Source organism: Paramisgurnus dabryanus, chromosome 14 (assembly GCF_030506205.2).
Source record: "Paramisgurnus dabryanus chromosome 14, PD_genome_1.1, whole genome shotgun sequence".
In the NCBI taxonomy this organism is placed as follows: Eukaryota; Metazoa; Chordata; class Actinopteri; order Cypriniformes; family Cobitidae; genus Paramisgurnus; species Paramisgurnus dabryanus.
In genome coordinates this window covers 1,958,304-1,981,270 of record NC_133350.1, presented here as the reverse complement: position 1 = coordinate 1,981,270, position 22,967 = coordinate 1,958,304, and the positions used below count along the sequence as shown (strand labels likewise).

The following is a 22,967-nucleotide window of genomic DNA, read 5'->3' as shown; positions in this document are numbered from 1 at the left end:
ACATGATGCCACAAGCTGTTTCTCCACGTATCAAGACACAAATCTTTCACTGGATTTAGAATTAATTAAAAAATCAATTAATATAATAATTAATTCACTTTAATTACACAGTTTTGGAATAGATTGAGAACTCATTATTATTCAATAATTAACTTAATGTGATTAAATTTAATCTTTCAGCATTAAACACTTCTGCATCATTTAAAATAGTAATTATGAGTAAGAATTACTCATTCAGATTATGACATGGACGTGGCATTTATATCCATCTGTACACACTAAGCATTTACCCAGCTCTTAAACATACTTATGCTGTACTAGTTAGCTTGACCGGAACCAAACACACACATATTTATTATACTGCCTTTTGTCTTAGGTTTAATTCCAATTCGGTGTGATGCCCACCCCACCCCACCAGTGATCGGCATGATGCCCATCTTTATGCTGCTAAATTCATGACTGGCCAGTGACAGCTGACCCCTTCCTCTTGCTCTTGCAGCGATGTTAAACTCTATTACATAGTATTCATTATATTCTATATAGAACATTATGGTCAGTATACACTGTTAACGATTTCCCTGTATTTTTACAGTACGGTACTGGCAGCACGGTTGCCAGTAAGTTACTGTATTTTGGTTTTACAGTACTGTACTGTAATACCATTTTACAGTACACAAACTAGTACTGTATAGTTACAAAGCAGTACTGTACTGTAATTTTACAATATTTTATTACAGTAGTCTATTTTTACAGTAATTTACTGTAATGTCTATATTGACCCATAAATACTATTTATTACTTATTACAGTTAATACAATAATATTATATATAATAGCTAGATATTTAGGTTTAAATCTATAGTTATTAATATGGTAAAAATGCTACATTAAAACATAATGAATTAAAAGGCAATCCAAGCAATGTATGTATCAAAATTTTATTTAAAAAAAACATTTAATTGAAACAAAACATATTTAAAACAAGATTTTAAACAATAATAAACATATAAACAAGTTAAATAAAATAAAATCAACAAGTATAAACAAGTTTGGAGACCCCTGCTGTAACATATTTAACTCTGGCAAATAGAACACTGTTCCATAGTTTGAAGTTTTCAGTTTAAAGTCCATCATCGACTAAAAGGTAACATTTCACTGTGGTAAAAAGAACACTGGCCCATAGTTTTAAATATTCTACTTGAATTTCATTTAACACTAAAAATAAATGCATTAAACTGTGGCAGACAGACCACAGTGGCCTTTACTTTGAAGTCGTCCATTCGAACTCAATCAGGGACTGCATGAAGCTGTTCACAGGGGTTAATGGCCACAGCTTTTCTCTGCACCAAGTTCCTTGTCTTTTTGCTTGCTCCTTGTCTGGATGTGCACTTTTTCCCATCTTTGGAATTAATTCTATCCAGAAACCTGTTAGAAATATCATAAACATTAAGTCAACAAATATAAGATAGAAAAAGATTCTTAAAAAACTAAACTCAGCCTTGAATTTACTCCTATTCTGAAACCTTTTGCTCTTATTCTACTGTTCCACACCTAATTACATTAAAATACAGAAGATTCACTTACCTCGGAACAAACTCTTTCCTCAATGGACAGCATCCACCTGGATCCTGTCATGATTGAATGTCCTGAACAGAAAGTGCAATTGTTACTGATTTGGACACAACTTTTTATTCTGAAAACAAAATCTTTTGTCAATAAAGTCCAGGGACACCTCTGCTAAATAAATACAATTATTAAATAAAATTTCTTAAAAACCAAAGTCTGAATATTTCTGTTTGTATATTTCTACATGGCAAACTAAGACAATTGTGTACATGTTGTGTATGGTCGTGTTACAGTGTTGTGTGTGGGAATTGTGAATGAGTGTATACATGGGTATTTAAAGAAACTGTAGTGGTAAAGTACAAACTTACCGAACATAATGTGCTTGGTGTGTGTCTGGTATCACCCGTTGTGCCTCCACATCTGCCTTAACTCCTGAAAAGTGCAATGACACTCATGTAAACTACAAATAAAAAGTGATTAGCCACATTCCTGTGTACTTTTACATGTGACGTGAAAGCATTTAATATTGCAGTCAAAAAAATACATGACTTGTAACTGTACATCATGTACTTGCCTGGTTCCTTTAAAGATGATCCATCTTACCCAATCCAGCTTACAAGCAATGGTAAGACTGTAAAAAATACAAATGTTACAAAATCTGTTAGCCATAGAAATAAGTAGACATTGTGAAGGAAATGGTAAAAAAAAAATTTAGTAACACTTTACTACAATAGTTTATTCCTTAACATTTGGTAATGCCTTAGCTAATATAAACTAACAATGAACAATATATTTTACAACATTAATAATATTTGATAATGTTCATTGTGCAGAGACAAAGTGATTGATTTAAAAATGTATTAAGTGTTTAAATCTAATATCATGCTATGCTAACAAATAAAACATTTCTGTAAGTGTTTAGTCAGTTGTAAAACAATTATATATATATATATATATATATATATATATATATATATATATATATATATATATATATATATATATATATATATATATTAGTTGTTATATTATATATTACATATAAATATCTAAATAAGTCTTTTTTTATTATTATTCTATAACATCTTGTCTACAGAAAATCTCTGAAAATGTCTCGTTTAGTGCAGAAAATAGCGATTTATAGTGACAAGGTAAAAAGACTGCCCCTAATGTTTAACCCGGACCGGCTGCGGTGTAACACGCTATTTCACGCAAAGTTTTTTAACTAAGTTAGTAGCTAGCTGGCTGCTCACTTTAAAGATAAACATGATCGCCTAAATCTGAGCAATCCTGGTGATGCCAGTTTCCTACACGATGTTATATTGGACTATTTTAAATCCAGAGATGAAGGATCAGATGACAGAGACGAGAAGACAAAGGTACGTAAATGCGGAGCCCATTCTCTTTTCGAGCATTGATTTGATGCGTTTTGGAAACTTATATATACTGCATGTAATGCATCTGAAGTGGTGGAAACAATATGCCATAAAAATGTATTGGACAACTTACTGGACGTGTAAAACGCTTAAGAGAAGATATTCTCTGCTTTTGCGGATATACCGTAATATAATAACAACAACAATAAGCGCGGCAATCCCTTTCGTTCATCTGATATTAAGATGAGCCCAGGTCTGAATTATATTTGGTCGAAGTTAAAGCTGCGATGAGTTCGATGCATGTATCCAGTTAAATATGAGGTTTCTTGTTTTCACTTCTGTGGAGGAGTTCGGTACTACAGTATGCTGTGTACGGTGTGACAAGTCCTGACTGTTTACAACCACGAGTCAGCCTTGCCAAACAGTCGAACTTAATACTTTTCTCTGACGCTAACTGAACGGATGAAACGCCGAGATAAACGACCATTATGCTGGGACCGCAAGACCGCGCTGCCGGGTGGTCTTTGTCCATTTCGTTAAAAATAGTTTCATTGTCACCACACTTTCAACACAATATAAACTCACCAAAACCCTCATAATTTAGTTAAAACAACCCTATATTCATTAATAAAGGTGTAAAGCGAGTTAAAGCAGCGGTAGACATCTGTGTGTAACGTTAGCTTACTTTCTGAGGGAGATTGAAACTTTGTTGGCGACCGTTTTTCTCTCTCATTGCACGTTTAAAACAATATTGTGACAAACTATTGACAACATTCTTAAACTAAAAATTAAGTTTTCATGAAACAGAAATATTTCAAACTTACCGAACTGCCAGAAATCAATCGTCCTCCTTCAGCTGCAGCCAGGAGTTGTGCTCTCTCTCCCTCTGTCTGTGTGATTTGACGTTGGCGCACTTTCTCTGATTATTGCAAGTACACCTGGCACATTACAGCAATGGCTACAGCAAGGTTACATCAAGACCAAAAGATACTGTAAAATGTTCCCGCTCAAACAAATTTACCCAGAATGCATTATGAACTGCAGTACTGTACTGTAATGTACACATACAGTATAGTACTGTGGATTTTTACAGTAATGTACTGCTAAATCTACAGCGACATCTAACAGTGTAGTATATAATATATTACTGTAACAGCAATGTGTTGTAGCTGCACTTCATAACTCTGTGTCTCTATCCTCTGTTATGGATTGCAGCTGTAACGTGTCAGATGAGAACCGACCCTCTCGGCTAAGCCTGGTTTACTCCCAGGGTTTTTTCTGTCTCCCCAAAAGAGTTTTTATCCCTTGCCTGCTGGGCTAGTGTGTTTGCTTAGTACAGGACTCTGTTAATACTGCTTTTCATTATTTTGGTCCTTTTACAAACTCGCAGTATTTGCTACTTTACTAATTACTATTATTATTATTATTGTTATTATATACATTGTTCTATAAGGAAATAATTTTGAATACCTCCATGTACTTTTGTGCAAGATTCAAAGATATAGTTTGAAATGGAGTACCACTTATATCATTTTTGTTTAAAATAAGGAAATCCATTTGAATTCTGTGTAACTCCATGTACATAAACTATATTTACAAACTGCAATGTTTTTGTTGTATTTTGCTTTTCCGCGTTTTCTTTGTTTCGGATTGATGAAGAATTGTGAAAAGCACTATATCAATAAAATTGAAATGAAATTGATTTTGAATCTTTGAAATCCAGCCTCTGTTTCCAGAATCATGTAGCTGGTCTCTTGAATTATAACAGCTGCTATATCAGATGAACTTGACATGGTCACTGGCTGCTCATCTTCTTCCACCGTAATTACATGGAAAGTTTTCTAGAGTTTTTAAAGATCTTTTTGAACACTTTAGTCTAATATCTGTGTCTACTGTGTCTCTTAAAATGCGATTAAGACTGTGTCCATGTAATTTAACCAGACGTACTGCTGTTCAGAGATATCTTCTTTAATTCAACACTGCGGTAAATTTATGTGTGCAGTAAAAAATACTGAACGAATTGATGAAATTTTCCCGACACCAAGAACCGGCTGCTGGTGAAATATATGGTTTATCACATACAGTTCAGCACTGATAACAAGCCCAGGAGTAGATATACTAATGTACTGTACTCTAATGTATGCCAATTAAATATAGTTTAGTTTTATTCCTTTATTCTTAAACGTTTCAAAGGAGCTTAAAAATAACATAGCAAGAATGCATTAAGAACTAAAAGACAAATCGGTCAGGGAGTAAAACAGCTGGCAGTGAGTGGTCTCCGGAGACGCAAACAGGTCTACCCAACCCGACTTCAAATCAGGTGGACCGTCTGGGGGTGGAGTTGCCATCATACGTCACTTCAGGAAGACTAAATCTCACTTTCATTGTAAATACCCATAAACAGCCTTTATGAGTTTGTTGGAAGTTATTTTTAAATGTTTTAAAGCATTATCAATGAGGTTCATACAGTGGCAAAGTTAACATTTGTTGAAAGTTTTAGAGAATGTGAAATGACTTACTACAGTAATGTTATTGCTCTTTTGATGGAATAGCCAGATAAATTTCCTGGGTTTCATGCCCTGGAATAAATACACATGCTATAAAATCCTGCGTACGGCCCTGCTTACTGCATAAAGTTAATTAAGAATAATTAATAAAATACACTTTGAGTATACTTTTTTTTGTAAGGGCACACACAGACACAGCCAGAATATTAGAAATTCGTTGTCTTGTGATTTTCAGACTTTCCTCGTATTCATTTTGTTGTTTTAGATCATGATGTATTGATCGGTCAAATTAATTTCAAATTTGCATAGTTGATCATCAGGACCTTTATTTTAATCTACTAGTATACACTAAATATTAGCTTTTAATAGCGACTAAATATCATGGGACAGTAAATCACTTGAAGAGGTAGAGTGCCATCTCTCGATGTGTTTAGTATTAGGTTGGAGTAGTTTGGGCTGATGTTGTTTTGTCAGGTTTTTGGTGCGAATCAGACATCCTGAAGGGTTCGTGTTTGCTCATACTGAAGTGACATTTTGCCTCAGGACAACAACACGCTGTCGACTACGACAATCTGTTGCCTTTGAAATGCATGAAGTTTCAAACACTAATGAAACTGTTGAGGTGTGGCGGCTCAGGGCTGTGTCTGTCCTTTAGTCTTCGCCCGATATTTGTTTTAATTCAGCACCATATGAGCAGCGGTTACGCCTCACAGGTCTCAAATAAGTTTGCATGTGACTCTGGAGTCTCTAGGGCTCTCATCTGCTTCATCTACATCTGCATCTGCATCTTCAAAGGTTTTGTTTCTTCATCTCAGTTTACAAGTGCTTAATGTTAAGCTCTTCTGTTAAAAGCTGTTGCGGAAAAGTGGCTGGCGAAATGATTCATCAAATGATGGAGAAGATCATTACAACTGTGTCTACATTATATCCAGACTTGAGGGTTGCTAAGTTTTATTTGTGGAATTGGGCTTCTTTTAAATAGTTTTTCCCACAGGTTGAAGTTGGAGCAATTGCTCTCCATCTAAAAGCTTTATGTACTGTATGTCTTTTTATATACTTTATATCTTTTACAGCAAGATTGACGTCGTCTTTAGTGTGATCATACTGTATGTGTTAGTCAGATATAATTGATAGCATTCAGGTCTCTGCAGATGATCACATTTCCACGGGCTTGGAAAATGGCTCATCTCTTTCTCTGATGTGATGAAAGTGTCCCCGCTGTATTATGGAGACTATGATGGTGGGATGTATCAGTGTGACATCATATTAACAAGAGAATCAAAAAGGCATTTCTAATGAGAGCACTTTGGTTTAATGGGGATTAAAAAATGAGTTTTTTTTCAGTATAGAGTTGTTATGTTCACACTGCCAACACACATTTCTGTCCATTGTCCAAAAAATGTGAAAAAGTGCACTGTAAAAAAATCAGTAGAAATGGCAGCTGGGTTGCCGGTAACTTACCGTAGATTTAAATTTATATTATTTACTGGCAACATTTTTTTCAAAGTTAAATGAACATTTAACATTTACAAGTCTTTGTCTTTACAGAGTAAAACAAAAAAACAGCATCAAGCAAAACATTCTGGGAAACAAAATCTGAAGCAAAAACAGAAAAAGCTGATGATGATTTCTGGTTCCCAGAATGCTTTGCATGAGGCTGTTATTGTATAGTTTTATTCTGTAAAGATAAAGACTTGTTAATATTTAAAATGTATTTAACTTTGAATAAACTCTTGCCAGTAAATAACATAAATTTAAATCTACGGTTAGTTACCGGCAACCCAGCTGCAATAACATTGTAATTTCTATGGAATTTTTTTACAGTGTACATTTTGCATAATATGTGTCCTTTAAGCATTGGAAATGCCACACTGATATTAAAACCACAACATCACGATAACAACAAACGACTAAATGGTGGTAGTAAAATGATGTCTTAGGTTTAAACAAACAATGCAACATATAAATGCAGGGGCACAAGAACCGACAAGGGCATGACATCAAAATACCACATGAGAGATCTACTGCTCTCTATGCTTTCTAATCTCTCTTGTGGGATTTTGATGTCATCCGTATGTCGGTCTGCATGATGCCGTATTTAGTCGAAACAGCCGTCACCATGGTTGTTGACTTATCGTGAGAGAACAAAATGACGTTTTAGTTGAATGACATCTGTTAATAGAAATGCCGTCAAGTTTCTTAAAGAGAATTTGAAAATCGTCTAACCAGGCTATTGTCACAATGTGTTATTCACCTTTAAACTTGCTCAAACTTTCTTGCACTGATGTGTAACAGCATTTTGTGCTGAATAGATTGTTTGAGGAACGACATTAGCATTTCTCTCTCTCTCTCTCTCTCTCTCTCTCTCTCTCTCTCTCTCTTTTAAACTCTGTTTGTGTGTTAATTCTTTTCAGTGCTCTGAGTAATGCAGTTTAGAGCACAGCTGTAGCGCAGCAACAGATGGCCTTTGTCACCTGCTTCCGGTCTGCGTCTCACCTGTCCTTGTAACAGCAAATAAGATCAGGTCAGATGGTCTGTGTGGACTTATCTTGTGATGTTGCCAAAAAGTTTCTATTTCTGATTTGAGTTTAAGTAAATGTGACCCTGCCTGAAGACCTCGCTAAAGTCGATTTGTCATTTACTGTTTCTTAAATCATCCTAAATTAACTAAGAACTGTAACAAAAAAACAGCAGGCAGAGGAGCAGATCCAGATGCAGTCTAAGGTTTATTGTAATAATTCACAAAATACATACAGTAAACTGATAAACAAAGACACATTAAACAAGAAGAAATGTGATAAACCAGGGCATGGAATAGGAAACGGACCAAGAAAATAAAGATAGCCCACAAACTTTTACTTAGTCAGATGGTGCAAACAACCCTAACAAGATAACAAGAGGGTGTGGTCATTGACTTACTATGTAAAAAACAAGAGGACAGAACACAGCAACATACAGTATGAACACAGAACAGTTACCAAAATAAGAGTTAATGACAAGCGACAAGGTTGACAGACGGCATCCTATGGAGTCTTCCAGATGCTCATCGACAGATAAACAAGTCTAGGTGAGAGATGGAAAAGAGGGAGAGACGGGGGCTAAGTCTGTGGAGGACCAGGAGATGAGTGGATCAGAGAGCAAGGAGCCGCGGAGATAAGTGTAGTCTTAATGTACAAGGCAACAAACAAGTAGGAAAAACAGCAACATAAAAAACAGAACTAGACTTTCAAAATCAGAGTACAAGACAAGACAAAGGTGATGCAGGCAGAGACTGGAATAATATTCTTGATATCTTTAATATGTCAAAGATCAATGAGTAAAAATCAAACATCAAATATCATCATTAGATTATGAGAATTTAGACTGGATTTCATCAACAGGGTCACAAATGTTTGTTCCAAATTAAAGTTTGAAGATGATCTGTTGCTCCATATTTTATATGACGACATCAGATTTGTTTTTTAAAATATGTTTTGGTCTGTTTGGTAATCATCCTCTTATGATTTCAGACACTGTTAATGATGATAACTGATGTCTATTAACCTGTCAGTGCTCTGATATCTTAAGTATTATTGTTTTGTATTGTTGCATTAACAAAGGGGCAGAAGTCCATTTCAGTTTGCTGGCATTAATTTCGGGCTGCAGATGGCCCAGTTGATGTGACCCATGAAAGTTTACTGTAAGCCCCTCCGGCAGGTGCGGGTCTCTGCCAAAGCCCCCTGGTCTCCCCTGGACGAGGGTTTACTGAGGGTTAGAGGGGAGCAGCTGTCAGTGATTTGGCAGGATTCAAGAGAAAGTTCACATGATAATCTAATAAACACATCATTTGCTGATTAATGGAAAGTTTTCTCTCTTAGATTTTTCTGTTTTTTCTCATTGTTATTGACCGTATGCAGTACAAACATAAGAGGAAACATGGTTTTGATGACTATATATGCTGAATTTTCATTTATTAAATTTGGTGTCAGATTCACCCTCCAGCATACTCACGCACGCACACACACACACACACACACACACACACACACACACACACACACACACACACACACACACACACACACACACACACACACACACAAAAATACTACATTGTCTCTTTGTCAGCCATGCAAGGCCAGCATCATTGTGTAAATCTTATCAGGTAGTTTCTCAGACAGCCCTTAAAAACCCCCACATGAATTTCACATGTTTTCGTCAGTTTAATGTGAAATGTTTTTTGGAACTTTTTGTGAGAATCCCATGTGAATTGGCCTCCTTTTAACATCCAATCATGGTGAAATCTTTTAATGCAGCATTTGACACATTAGATCTCACTATCTTACTCAATAGACTAGAAAACTATGTTGGCATCAGTGGTCATAGCCTGGTTTTGATTATATTTAACCAATCGCTAACACTTTGTTTATGTAAATGAGGAAAAGTCACGTCACTCTCTGGTTTAAACCCTTGATATGTCAGTATACAAAAAGCTGTCACATCAGATCTGTATGGTGGCCGGTTGTTTATCTGTCAGGAGATATTTATACTAAAGATTTGAAAACTCACAAGTACAGCGAGAGCGACATTATGCCATATATGAGAATAGGTTTGATGCCTCTGACCTGTTTGTGCCCTTGAAACTGTGGTGGAAACAAATTCACGTGCTTCAGTTTGTCTTCCTGTTTAATGTGAATCACAAACACTGTGTACTAATACAGCGAATAATGTGACACTGAATCTGCATATTTGTCCAGCTGAACAGATGATTTTATATGCGTTTGTCACACTGCCATCTGTGTAAGGTCAAATGATTCTTACAGCAGAGAGAGAGAGAGAGAGAGAGAGAGAGAGAGAGAGAGAGAGAGAGAGAGAGAGAGAGAGAGAAAGTATTATATATATATTTTATAAAACGGTTAGTTCCAATCGGTTAGTTGGTCAATAGCTGTGCTTTATTCACAATAAAACACTGCTAAGACCATTTTACCCAAATTTTTTAACTTTAATATTGTGTGGTAACCGTTTTATAAAAGCAATAAGGTACCCGAGGCAAGAGCTGTATCGTGAATAAGTAATGGCTGAAGGGGTTGCATTGACTCCGCTTCAGCCGTTACTTATTCACGATACAGCACAGCCTCTCGTACCTTATTGCTTACATAATATATTATCTAATTCAAATTAACTTCTTCAATCTTAATTCTTCTTAAATATTTTTTTCTATTTTCTGTACTCAATTTTCTTGAAATCGACATGCATCGAAACTTTGCTGTTTTGAATCTTTTGGACGTGTGAATCTTCTAATGAAGCAATATGGCTGGAGTAGGAGTTCGCTATATCTCTATATCATCACGGCTGTGATTAGGCCAGAGGCACGAGTAGAGAAGGCATTCACATTCGTGATGATATAGAGCGATATCACATGACCCCGAGAGCGATATTGCTTTTATACAACAGTTCAATGGCACAAGTTTGAAGGAAGAAAACTGGCAAACAACAAAAGAGTGATTTTTTAAAGCCTCTTAGTTAGGGAACTACTTTCTTCTGCGACAGATCTGAAGGCCAGAATGACAGGTAAGACTTTCGGTTAAAACCCCACCCACTATCATCTCCTCTCACTGACAGCTGTAAAAAATAAAGGACATTAGGTCATGGAGCGCAGATGAGAGCAATGCTAGCTAAGAGATTTAGAGATTTAATATTTAATGGCATAATTTAATGGATTGTTATAATGTTTGAGTTTCCATGGCGACATTCCGAGGTCATTAAGTGAATGTTTTGCTTCTTTCTGGTCAGTCGGCAGTTTCTGTCTCATTTAACACATTTTAAGTTACTTAAAGACATGTACAAACCATAATAACATTATTAACCAAATACATTTATTCATTGTTGGTTTTTTTATTTTTATGGAAAATACTTATAAATGTTTTCGTAAATAACATTACTTCACTTTTTACGCACATGAGGGAAGGAGACATGAACAGGAAATGTGGGAAATTATTTGTTATTTTACTTAAATCATAATAAAAATTACCAGGAAACATTAAAAATTGTAATAAACATCAACTAACAACAGTTTAGGGTTGATATAAAAATAGTGATTTAGGGGTGGTGATGGCGCAGTGGACACACTGTGACACACCATTGTGTCCCTGAGCAAGACACTTAACCCCTAGTTGCTCCAGAGGCGTGTGACCTCTGACATATATCAATTGGAAGTCAATTTGGATAAAAGTGTCAGCTAATGAATAAATGTAAATGTAGAAATATGTAAGTAAAAACGTAGGCTACAGAACAAAAACATTTAATTTCAGGCAGAGCAAAGAGCCCATTTTTAAGGCAGACTAAAAGAGTGAAGTCGGGATGGTCATTCAAATGTTTCACACAGATTTGGTAGCATGCAGGTGAAAGTCAAGTTCAGGTAACATTACACCATGCCTGAGACGCTGCAGATAAACAAAGATAAAGCCTTTATGGCTAAAAATATAAATCTTAAATTTTGAACTTCACGGTTGTTAGGGTTGCTAGTTATTTTTGCTGTTTGCTTCTAAGTAGCACTGTATAATACAGCCATAAATCATGTTACAGCCATTTTTGATTGACAGCTATTCATTCAGCGCGTCTCACCACACGTGATCTGATCACACATCCAGATACAGAAGCCACTTGATGTTCACAAATATAAACGCAGTATTTGGTCTCATGAATCTATTACTTGTCTCTCTTATTCATATTTGGTGTCTTTTTTTAGCTGAGGTAAAAGTTAAAACTATATTTATATACTATTGATTTTGTATTTAATCTTAACGTGGTACGAGCACTCGCTTTATTACTGGACTTTTTTCTTGTCAGTAATACATAAAACAGAATAATTAAGTGTTTAATATTGTAACAATTTTTTTTTTATAAGTCAGAGAGTTGTTTCCGCGTGCTGCTTATAAATATCAGTGGGACAACGTGTTTTAATAGTCATCAAGTGTACCAATGTATAATGAGCCAGTATTCTTACCTGCAGTTCCAAACAGCGCTTTTGCGTGAGATCGAAAAATCACAGTATACTCACCACAAAAATCTAGACTACACAACTGCTCTTAGACAATCAGATTCGAGAACCAGAAAGAACTGTTGTATAATAATCGATCATTTTTACTTTATGCTGTAATCTCAATTTATAAAGAAGTTGAAACTAAAAAGAAATATTTCTCGTTTTTAAGCTCTCACTGCAGAATAAAGTTCTCTATTGCCTAAAACACACATTTGATCTGTTGTTGTTGAGATGAGCAGCGACTTAATGTCCTGTATGAAGCTCTTTTGATTTGTATTGATTTCTGTGTGAAACAGGATATTCAACCCAAACAGAATCAGATAGATGTCCACATGGATTATGGGACGTGGCTGAAGATGCTGATAAGATGAGATACTTGGTATCAGCTGAACTTTCTTATTCTTTAACTGCACCTGAATCCAGCTGCACTTCGTTTCTTTGTGTTTTAGGAAGCGTTGATGAAAGCTGTAAATTCTCCATCATAAATGTACTACGATGACGTTCTGACATCTTTGCTACATGACGTTCTTCCAGAGGAAAGTAGACACTGTACCCTATCTGAAGGAACTACAGTAGGAGGTTTGCTGTTTTTTTTAACACAAGTGACTGCTTCAGTGCGGCAGTTCAGTGCTGATTTCAGGAATCTACTCATCAAAGATGTTGCAGTCCTTACTTTGTTGGGTCTGACCTCAAATCCACAACCCGTAATGCGGAGTTTCACACTGACACGCCCGCTCCCCTTCCTTCTACCGACAGGGCAGAGATCTGGATGGTAGGGCGGACAGCTGAGCTCGCTCCACAATATAAAGAATGCACACAGCAGTCAGGTTCTCATGTAACGATTTCAATACTTCCCTCCAACGATATGGTTTTTCCCTTTACAGCTGGGATTTTTTGGTGTTGCTGACATGCTGCTCTTGATTTCAGGTGTTGTTGCTGTGCGCGTTAGGAAAGTGAATGTGCCATACGTCATCGCGTTGCTATATTATTGATATCATGAAATTACTTGTATGTGTTCCTTGGCCCTATTTCAGGAACTTTTAAAGGGACACCCCATTTTTTTAAAAAAATATGCTCATTTCCTAGCTCCTTCAGAGTTAAACATTTGATTTTTACTGTTTTGAAATCGATTCAGCTGATCTCCGGGTCTGGTGCCAACACTTTTAGCATAGCTTAGTATAATCCAGTGAATCTGATTAGACCATTAGTATCGCGTTAAAAAATAACCAAAGAGTTTCGATATTTTTCCTATTTAAAACTTGACTCTTCTGTAGTTACATGAAAATTAAAAGTTGTGATTTTCTAGGCAGATATGGCCAGGAGCTATACTTTCAAATTGGCGTAATAATCAAGGACTTTGCTGATGTAACATTGCTGCAAAAGGAACAAACCCTACCTTATCTTTTTATTACATCTCAAATATGGGTAGGTTTGTTCAAAAATACTAAATGTTGAGCAAAAAGCTGAGATAATTGCGTTTTTGTTGCAGGATTTTTGATAGAAATTAGATTAAGAGCGGTGGTCAAAACATACACAGAGTTTGAACTGTTTGGCCTAAGGGGATAGTTCCGTATTTTATAAGTTGTGTAAGAGTGCCACCTGGTGAATAATAGCGGAAATATGTATTACTAGGGAAAACTTGTCATTGGCAGGGAAGCGTTTTTTCTTAATTAATGGGATAACTCCTCAATGGGGGGAAAGAGTTAAAGGTGAATTACAGTAACTCTGCACATCCATTTCAGCGTGACATACTGTGTTCATTGTAAAAGATGATGGCAAAGTAAATCTATACTGAATAATGAAATGATTTGTTATGAAGATTCAGTGTAAAGCCTCACCTCCAAAGCTTAATTTGCTGTCCTGACAGTTTTATATCTCTGTTCTCCATCTGTTCCAGTCATTAGAATCGCTTCAGACCATCACACAAAGACCTCCAGGTGTCAAGGTTCCTTTTTCACCCTTTTGATATCACAGATCCTCCTGACCGGCTTTAACTCTAAGAAAATTATTCTGAACCTCATGCCCTGGTAATATAACAATTAAGTTTTACATATTGAATTGTACAGTGACAGGACAAAAGCCATAGAAATGATATTTGCTCCATTAACCCTTTAGGCGCCAGAGGTTTTTTCCTAAAACGTTTAATTTTGACATGTTACTTTCAAAAGGCTATATCTTAAACGTGATAAGAGATAGAGACTTTATGTAAATTAGAGAAATATTAAGGATGACACACTTTATGGAGGGGAATAAAATGTCCCATTAAATTTGCATATTATGACGTCATATGTGGCAGCCATCTTGAATTTTTATGAAAAGTCACATGTTTGAATGATAAAATGCACCACTTCTTCCCCCCAAAAATGTCCCTAACCTTCTGTATGCTATATTGCACAATACTGAATGCTCAGGTAAATACTAAGTAGTAAACAAACTGATCTGCGCGTTGATAGACTAACGTTATGCATAATGGCTCCTCCTCTGCCCCGTGTAACACCGCCTCTGCTCCTGCTACGAGCCGCATGGCCAGATCTGCCTCGCATGCGCCCCGAGTGGAGAGAATTTGCACAGCTGGGACTATTGCCTTTACTGTCGCCGTGATTGTGATGAGGTACATGGGACGGAGCACTGGAAGTCGGCCGCTCGCCCGACAGACTCCCAGGGCCCGCTCGGGAAGACGCAGCTCGCTCTACATTGCTTGCACGGTAAAAAGACTGGACGCGCATATTACCTCCAGCCTCATTCCCCACACCTGTAACACGCTTGCTAACCCGATGAATTCTCCGACCCCGTGTAACATTCCCACCACTGACATTGGGCAAAGGATTTATCATTTGTGCTTGGTGTATAGCTACACTTTCACTTTGCCAGCTGCATGATTGCAAAGCAGGGGCGCGTCTGAATCGTGGTCACTAAATGAATCACCAGCATCTTCTGAAGGCAGATATTCCCCTTCAGAATCATTGTCAGCGAATATAAGACCCAACACTTCATTGCAGGTAAGCTTTTTTGATGCCATTTATATGATCATGTATTGAAAAAACTCGCTGAGGTTATCGCTCTGATAAAATGACTCACTTGCACACTAGCTATGCTGTTGCGCACTTCAATGCGCTCTTGCTCTAAGAGTTTGTATAAAAGCATGCTGTTTTTCTGAGTCCGGTATAAAGTATGACATGTCTGCCATCTAGTGGAGGGGGCGGATGAACGAAATTTGACACCCTATGTGACAAAATCGGCAGTTACATTCAGTGACGCATCTTGTCGACAAAAGTCGACCGTGGCGCCTAGAGGGTTAGGACCCTAATCTTTACAGTAACTGCTATAAGTACAATGAAGGCATTTAAATGAGAAATATAGAAAGATAAATGTTTATTGCACGTGCTCCTGTATAGCTCAGTGGAATAGCATCTCTGTGTATAGTTTTTTGTCTGTCCAAGTCAAAAACAGGTTGACACTCTAGTAGTCTCTCAGAGAACAGAATGCGGTAACCAACCAGAACATGCTGACCTAAATCCACACATAACGCTCTCTCTCTCTCTCTCTCTCTCTCTCTCTCTCTCTCTCTTGTTCATGGTTTCCCTTTTAGGTCTTTCTGTCTGTCTGTCTTCATGCCTGATGGGATATGAGGGCTGCCATGGGGAAAGACCTGCAGCAAAACAAAGCCCACTGACAGTACAGACAGAACTTGGCACACTGTATTTGTGTATGAAAGGAAAAACAAGCAGGAGAATGGTTTGGGGTAGAAAAAGCTCCTTCGCTTTGCCAAACAGTCTTGGGACAAACTGACACAGTTTATAGAGCAACGCACAGTGGAAATGGGCTGACAGAGATCCTGGTGAAAGTCTGAAGATGACTTTCAATCCAGGCCTCTGTCAATCAAGCATCTATTTATGATCTACCTCCCTCAAAGACTTTGGGCCCTATTTGAATGATCTAAGCGCATTGTCTAAAGCACACAGTGCACGGTCTAAACTGGTGTGTCTGATTCCACTTTTGCTAATTTAATGACGGGAAAAATGATTTGTGGTTCAAGGGCATGGTCTAAAAGGGTTGTTCCTATTCTCATAATGAGTAATGGGTGTGTTTTAGGCGTAATGTGCAATAAACCAATGAGAGTATCAGCTCTCATCCCCTTTAAAAGCAAGTTGCGCTGGGGCCATGCCGATTCCCTATTTAGAAAGCGGAATTTATAAACTGAAAAACTAAGCGGAGGAAGAAAACCACCAGTTTAAGATTAATGTAAAAAATTTGTGTTGTTTTCATTTGTATTGAAATTGTTATTATTTGGTATTAAAAGTTGTTTTCTTTCAGTCATGGAAGTAAAATAAGCAGGCTCTTAATTGCTGTAAATTTGAAGGATAGTCTACAAACATTGGTAAATACAATTTACAAATATGCAAGAAAAGGTATGTACTCTTAGGGGCGGTTTTCCGGACAGGGATAAGCTTAATCCAGGACTAGGCCTTAGTTTAATTAGGAAATATAACTAGTTTTAACAAACATGCCTTACTAAAAATATTACCTGTGTGCATTTTGAGGCAAAACAAAGGGCCCTGATGTATTTTAGGATATGACAGTGCAAGTTTTTTTCAGTTTGGACAGCTCTTCAAAATGTTTTAGTCTAGGACTAGTCTAATCCCTGTCCGGGAAACCGCCCCATAGTATACTCAATATGAAACAAACAGGTGTCCAAGAGATTCGTTGTCTATGTGATAAGCAAACACGCGTTGTCATCCCGTTTGTAGGCGCATATTGCGCTCATTAAATAACAAAACAATATTGCGCAATTGACTTTGAGAGTTTAGAGCAGGTTTTAGTTGGTCAATGGTGTAGTCTATTTTAGTTGCCTCAAAACACGACAACATTGCGCCTGAACACACCTCATTTTTAGACCAAAACGCCAATAGGCGCAAAATTGGGTGCAAATGCATTTGCTATTTAAACAAAATGGCGCCAAATGTGAAAATAAAAATTGCGCCAGGTTCAAACTGAATCACTTGTGCTGTCTACACAATGTGTGTTTATACTGATTTATCAGACTCTCATCTGAATATAATTGAGAGAGAGAGAGAGAGATTATGATTTAGTATCACAGCTGCTGCCGTTGCAATTAAATACCAACAAGGTCATCGCAACCTTTCAGAGTTTTGTTGTTTTATGAATGCAATCAAAATGATATTTAACTATAACAATGTCTTATAGGGTTCAATCAGAGCTTGATTAAAACTTAATGAAAGTGTAAGAATAAGTAGAAAACATGATCAAATTGGTGTAAATAAGCTTCTCCTCACTGTTAGCATAATGGAGAAACATCTGTTCTACTGCTATCTACCAAATGAAAGCTGTGTGCTGTTCTTTTAAAAAGCATTTATAACACACATGCCTTGTACAGTGTACATTTTAGGACATCCTCACACCTCTGCATCAGACAAAAACGGCATCAGGTCTCGCACAACAAGGCATCGGACAAAATGGTCTCGGACAGAAAAGCATCCGATGATTTTACACGTGGCCCCACCCCTTCATGTGATGTCACTATCGCAGACTAACGGGAGATCAATAAAGACTTATGAGGGCACTTTTGTTTTTCCCCTGACATAAATTGTTGTTGTTCCTTTTCTCATTCATATACCTTTGTATAATATGATGTAAGCTGTATAGGTTTGTACGAATTCTGTATACTATAGACTAAAAACCTTCATGAAAGATGGAGACAGGTAAAGATAAAAGAAGTCCTTTTTCGTGTAGTTGCTATAGTCCACTACAAAGTAGAACATATAGCTTAAATTATTAGGCAAAATATGAGCAAAGGAAAAAACATTGCTGTGGCGGTAGAGAGACAGGAATCTGCAGGAGTCAAGGGAAACATCACTGCTGCGGCAGTGGAAACCGTGCTCCTGCGGGAGCAGAGGGAAACATCACTGTGATGGCAGTGGAGGTTTGTGAAAGCAGGGCTCCTGCAGGAGCAGTAGAAACAACACCACTGTGGTTGTTGAAAACAGGGCCCCGGCGGGAGCAGAGGACACGTCACTGCTGCGTGAGTGGGGAGTAGGGCTCCTATGGGAGCAGGGGAAACATCACTGCTATTGCAGTGTGGATTATTAAAAGTAGGGCACCTGTCGAAACAGGGAAAACGACACTGCTTCAGCAATGGAAAACAAATCTCCTGCGGGAGATGGGAAAAACACCACTACTGCGGCAGTGGATTTTTGTAAAAGCTGGCTCCTCCGGGAGCAGAGGGAAAATCACTGCTGTGGCAGTGGAGAATTTGTGAAAAGGGGGGGACTACTGTGGGAGCAGAGGAAACATCACTGCTGTGACAGTGCTTAGAGTCTTATAGTTTAGTTTGTGTTGTCCTGGAGCAGGCTGGAGCTGGGTGGGATCCGCTGATAAGGGTTCGTTGGGCTTCTCTGATGTGGGAGTGGTTTAATCGAATGTAGGTTTTGAAACCTTCTGATGACCAGCGTCCTTGTGCTTGTGTAGTGAAAGATCTTTTTGGGCGGCTGTGGTTGCAGTGCCTATGTGGAAGGAATGGCTGGAGAATGGGTCTGCTGGGATTCCAGAGAGGAGTAGGATGTATTTAAGGTGTTTTTGGAACCAAAAGCGTGTAACCGGGTAATTTGAGTCATCTATAAAAAGTGCATCTGAGAAACCCGAAGAAGGCTAGAATAAACATGATGTTGATTGTGTGGGCGGTGTTAGTAGAGCGGTAGCCTCAACGGAGGGTGGTGATGCATTTGGTGATGCATTTGGTGAGTATTTTTAAGGTTATTGGTTGTCTTGCATACGGAACAGGTAGGGTTGGTTCTTTGGATACTCTAAATGAGCATGGATGTCTGGGTGCTAGCTATTACTGGGGAGGGTGAGCCGAAAAAATAAGTTGGTGGAAAAATTTGGATTCCAATTAGGTATCCTTTAATAGAGCAGGCTTGAAGGTTCTTGTGGTGATTGAGGTAGGATATGAATGAGATAATGGTGAGTATGGAGAAACAGGTTGTAAGAAGAGTAGAAGATCTTGAGTCTCTTCCAAGCAGTTTAGGAAGGATTGTGGGGTTCTGGGGGATATGGCTTGGAGGATGGTATCTAGAGTGGCATTGAGAAGGGATTTCAAGTGAAGATGCAACGATTCCAATTTCCTTGGCCGATTCAGAATTTCGATTTTCCTGTAATTATGACATGCCGATACAGATTTAAGCCGATTCCGATTTTATTTCTAAGACCTATAATTGATGGCAATAGGCTACAAACAAAATCCGCTTTCTTTAATAAAAACATTATTTATCAATAAATAAATGATTTAACATTGCACTTTCATCCACGTAGAATTAAATGACATGATCTTTTATTTAAAAGATCTCATAGTGCTCTCAAATTTAGTCAGACTCAGTGATGGTATTTATCAGCCGCATTAAATGTCTAAATATTAGTTGGATGGATGTGGTTAGAAGCATAGTTCCTAGTTAGTATAACATGTAGATTTGAGTGGATATTGCTTTTAAACAATATAAGAAAGCCACATGCAGTGCCTTTTATATCTGTAATCTAAATATACAAAGTCTATTTCATGTCTTTAGGTTGTAAACAGAAGCGCTGTTTTTGGAAAACTGCGCAGAGCTATGAGCTTTAAGACCCAGGGGATTTCCCGGAATGAGTGACGTAGAAGGAAACTTGTGAATAAATGATAATTCTTGGATTTAAACAACAGAGAACTAAAACATGCCAACAAGAGCAGTCTTTAGATGCGATGTATGTTATTTACGGCAATAAGATGAAATTAAATCGATCTGAATGGATTAATTTGTCTTGACATCATCGACTTTATTTGTTGAACCAACATAGTTCAAGCGACGGATGTGCGACAAAGTTGCTATGTTTTGTATGGTGGTTCAGCAGCGCGTTATGTCGTTGCTTGGGAAAAGCACCCCTGAGCAGGGTCCTGCATAACCCGTATGCGGCCCGGCGGAACAACATCAACGTGTCACCCGTGGATGCGGGGCAGGAATCAATATAGGCTTGGGTTGCATTCCTTAAGTAAAACGGATCACGTTTCTCAGTATGGAATTCAATTAATGTAGCTGTTGGATAATGGGAACTACTTCCACTACCAGTGTGCGTGTGGCTTTGATGTTATTTCTTGCACAACTGGCAACATATTGTACAAATGAATGTGTGCTGTGTATGTATCTCATACCAGTTTGATTTATAATTATCTGAAGAACAAGGGGGAAAGGTAGGGGCGTCTGGGCATGCGCTGCTAGCGTTGGAAGCCTTGTGCTCGAGCCAGATGGTTGAGCCGCAGACCACAGACAGGGGAAAGGGTTAGAAATTAGACAGAAAGACTTCTGGTCAGGGTTTCCCACAGAAAATTTGTTAGTTAAGGTGGTAGGATTGGGTGTGGCAATTTAAAGGGGCGGGGCGTATGCGTTATGATACAGCTTAGGGGGGCCACCCGAACTGAAAGTGCTGTGGAAAACCCTGTTTGTGGAGGCAGGGCTATAACACCGCTGGTGGAAACATCCTTGAGCTGGATGGGACACCTGTATCACTGGGATATGTTGCATTGTGCGGTGCATGGCAGGCTGCTTTGCGGCGATCTTCGGAGCGAAAAGATGATTGAGGCTTGGTGGCGGAATCGGGAACACAACCTGGACTGGCTGAAGGCCTGCTAGTGCGGCCTGACGAAACCTTTTGCTAAGTAGAGATGTAGCTTTATGATCTTTTCTTGTGTTGTTTGTGGCTTTTGCAGTGGAGTGTGGACTTTGTAAATGGAAGAGTTGGTTGGAGAAAGATGTGAAGCTTGTGGAACTTCTTAGAGAAGATGTCGGCGTTGGTTGATGTTTGTCTTAGGTTTAAGCATTGTCCAATTCATGCTGAAACTATTGAGGAATAAGAGTGAGTTGATTTCCAGTTTATATAAGTTAATGTTGATGCCGATCAGGTGGACACTGTTGACAGCTGGTCATAGTTACAAGGTAATTAGGTTGATTATTTGAACGTGTTCCTCCCGAACTTTGTTAATACAACATCATATAAAAACATAGAACACATCTCCCACATACATATATACCTACATACCGACATATAAACTTATATATCCGCACATAATATATAGGCTCCATATACATACACACATATACATCAGAATTGCTCGAAATGGATTAAGTTAAACAAAAAAACATAGGCACTGTCCAAAAGTGGCAATTATAGGATAACAGACAGAGCAATGCATCATGGTCTATAAGATTATCATGTTTGCAGTGGGATCCAGGGGATTAATATGTACATAATGTATTTCATACCTAGTGGAGTTGGTAACTAATAATAGTAGTAAATGAGTAAAGTAGCATAAGATTAAATTACTCAATAAAGCAAGAAAAAAACTACCTCAAATGTTTATCTATTTAATGATTGGATATCCCAACTGATAACAACAACAGCACAACCAATACAAGATAATACAGCATTAACTGTAGGTGTAGCAAGTAAACAAAATTTACTGATGGCCTAATTTAAGAAATTAACTGTTATCTGTGCTGTACAGCTTTTGTTCAGTAACTCTTTGGTAATTCCAGAAAAGGGCATTCTCAATCCAAAATGGCGGCCATGCTACTGAGGCGCCACCTAGAGGTTATTTCCAAAAACGCATCAGAGTTTCATCTCTTGTTCTACTCTTTGACCAAACTCTTCATATTTTTGGAAGTGTGAGGAAACCATGTACTACTGACTCAGGATTATACTTGCAGTAGCTTCAGCTGAAGGCTTCTCATACTGTACCCAGATTTTGTATTTAGTGTAAATAAAGAGTCAGATTAAAAAGTAAATCAAGGTGTTTATGTGAAGACTCATAATCTCACAATCTAATTAAATCTTTCACCGCCATTGACGAGATATCTTCCGCAACTTTTTAAACCCGGAAGTATTGCCCTATGGCAAGCGGCTGCATGTCCGTCTCTGTTTTAAAGATCGCTCTGAATGGGATCTCTATGAAAATGGAATTATCTCTGCTTTTTGCTCAAAATGTGGTGTTTTTGCAGAAACCTACCCATATTCAAAAGCTGATTACAAAAGAACCACTGAAGGTCGGATGAAACGTTTTTTTTTTTGTTTGAAAGCAGAGGGTCTGTTCTTTCATTTGGTATATTTTATGTTTATACATTTAAAGAAGAACATTTTCTGGAAGGCATTAAACTTTGGTGAAAATCATGAAAAACGCTGGCGCTGGCTGGCTGGCAACTTTTTTTAAAAACGCTGGCGGTGAAAGGGTTAATGAAGACCTCTTATGAAAGTGCTTCTGTTAACTTGAGTCTCTAGGCCTGCACTGAAAATCGAATAAATGTCCTGAGCTGAGTGATTTAACATTTACACGTTTGTTCTTGCTGCAGGACTATAGCGTACCTGGAATGCAGAAAAATCTGCCATGACTCCCCCAAGTATAGCACTATAATTTGCTTTGAATTTGCATATATTTTGGTCCCCACCATTGGATTATGCCTCA

At 37.8% G+C, this 22,967-nt stretch overlaps 1 long non-coding RNA gene across 1 annotated transcript; it reads right to left on the bottom strand.

The window, feature by feature from the left end:
* Window positions 1–923: 923 nt before the first annotated feature.
* Window positions 924–4,075, bottom strand: LOC135740793 (uncharacterized). The gene is made up of 5 exons (XR_010529255.2): window positions 3,766–4,075; window positions 2,140–2,196; window positions 1,934–1,997; window positions 1,584–1,645; window positions 924–1,424 (listed from the first exon to the last, which is right to left on the bottom strand). It is a non-coding gene; the product is annotated as an uncharacterized lncRNA (long non-coding RNA).
* Between the last annotated feature and the right edge of the window lie 18,892 nt (window positions 4,076–22,967).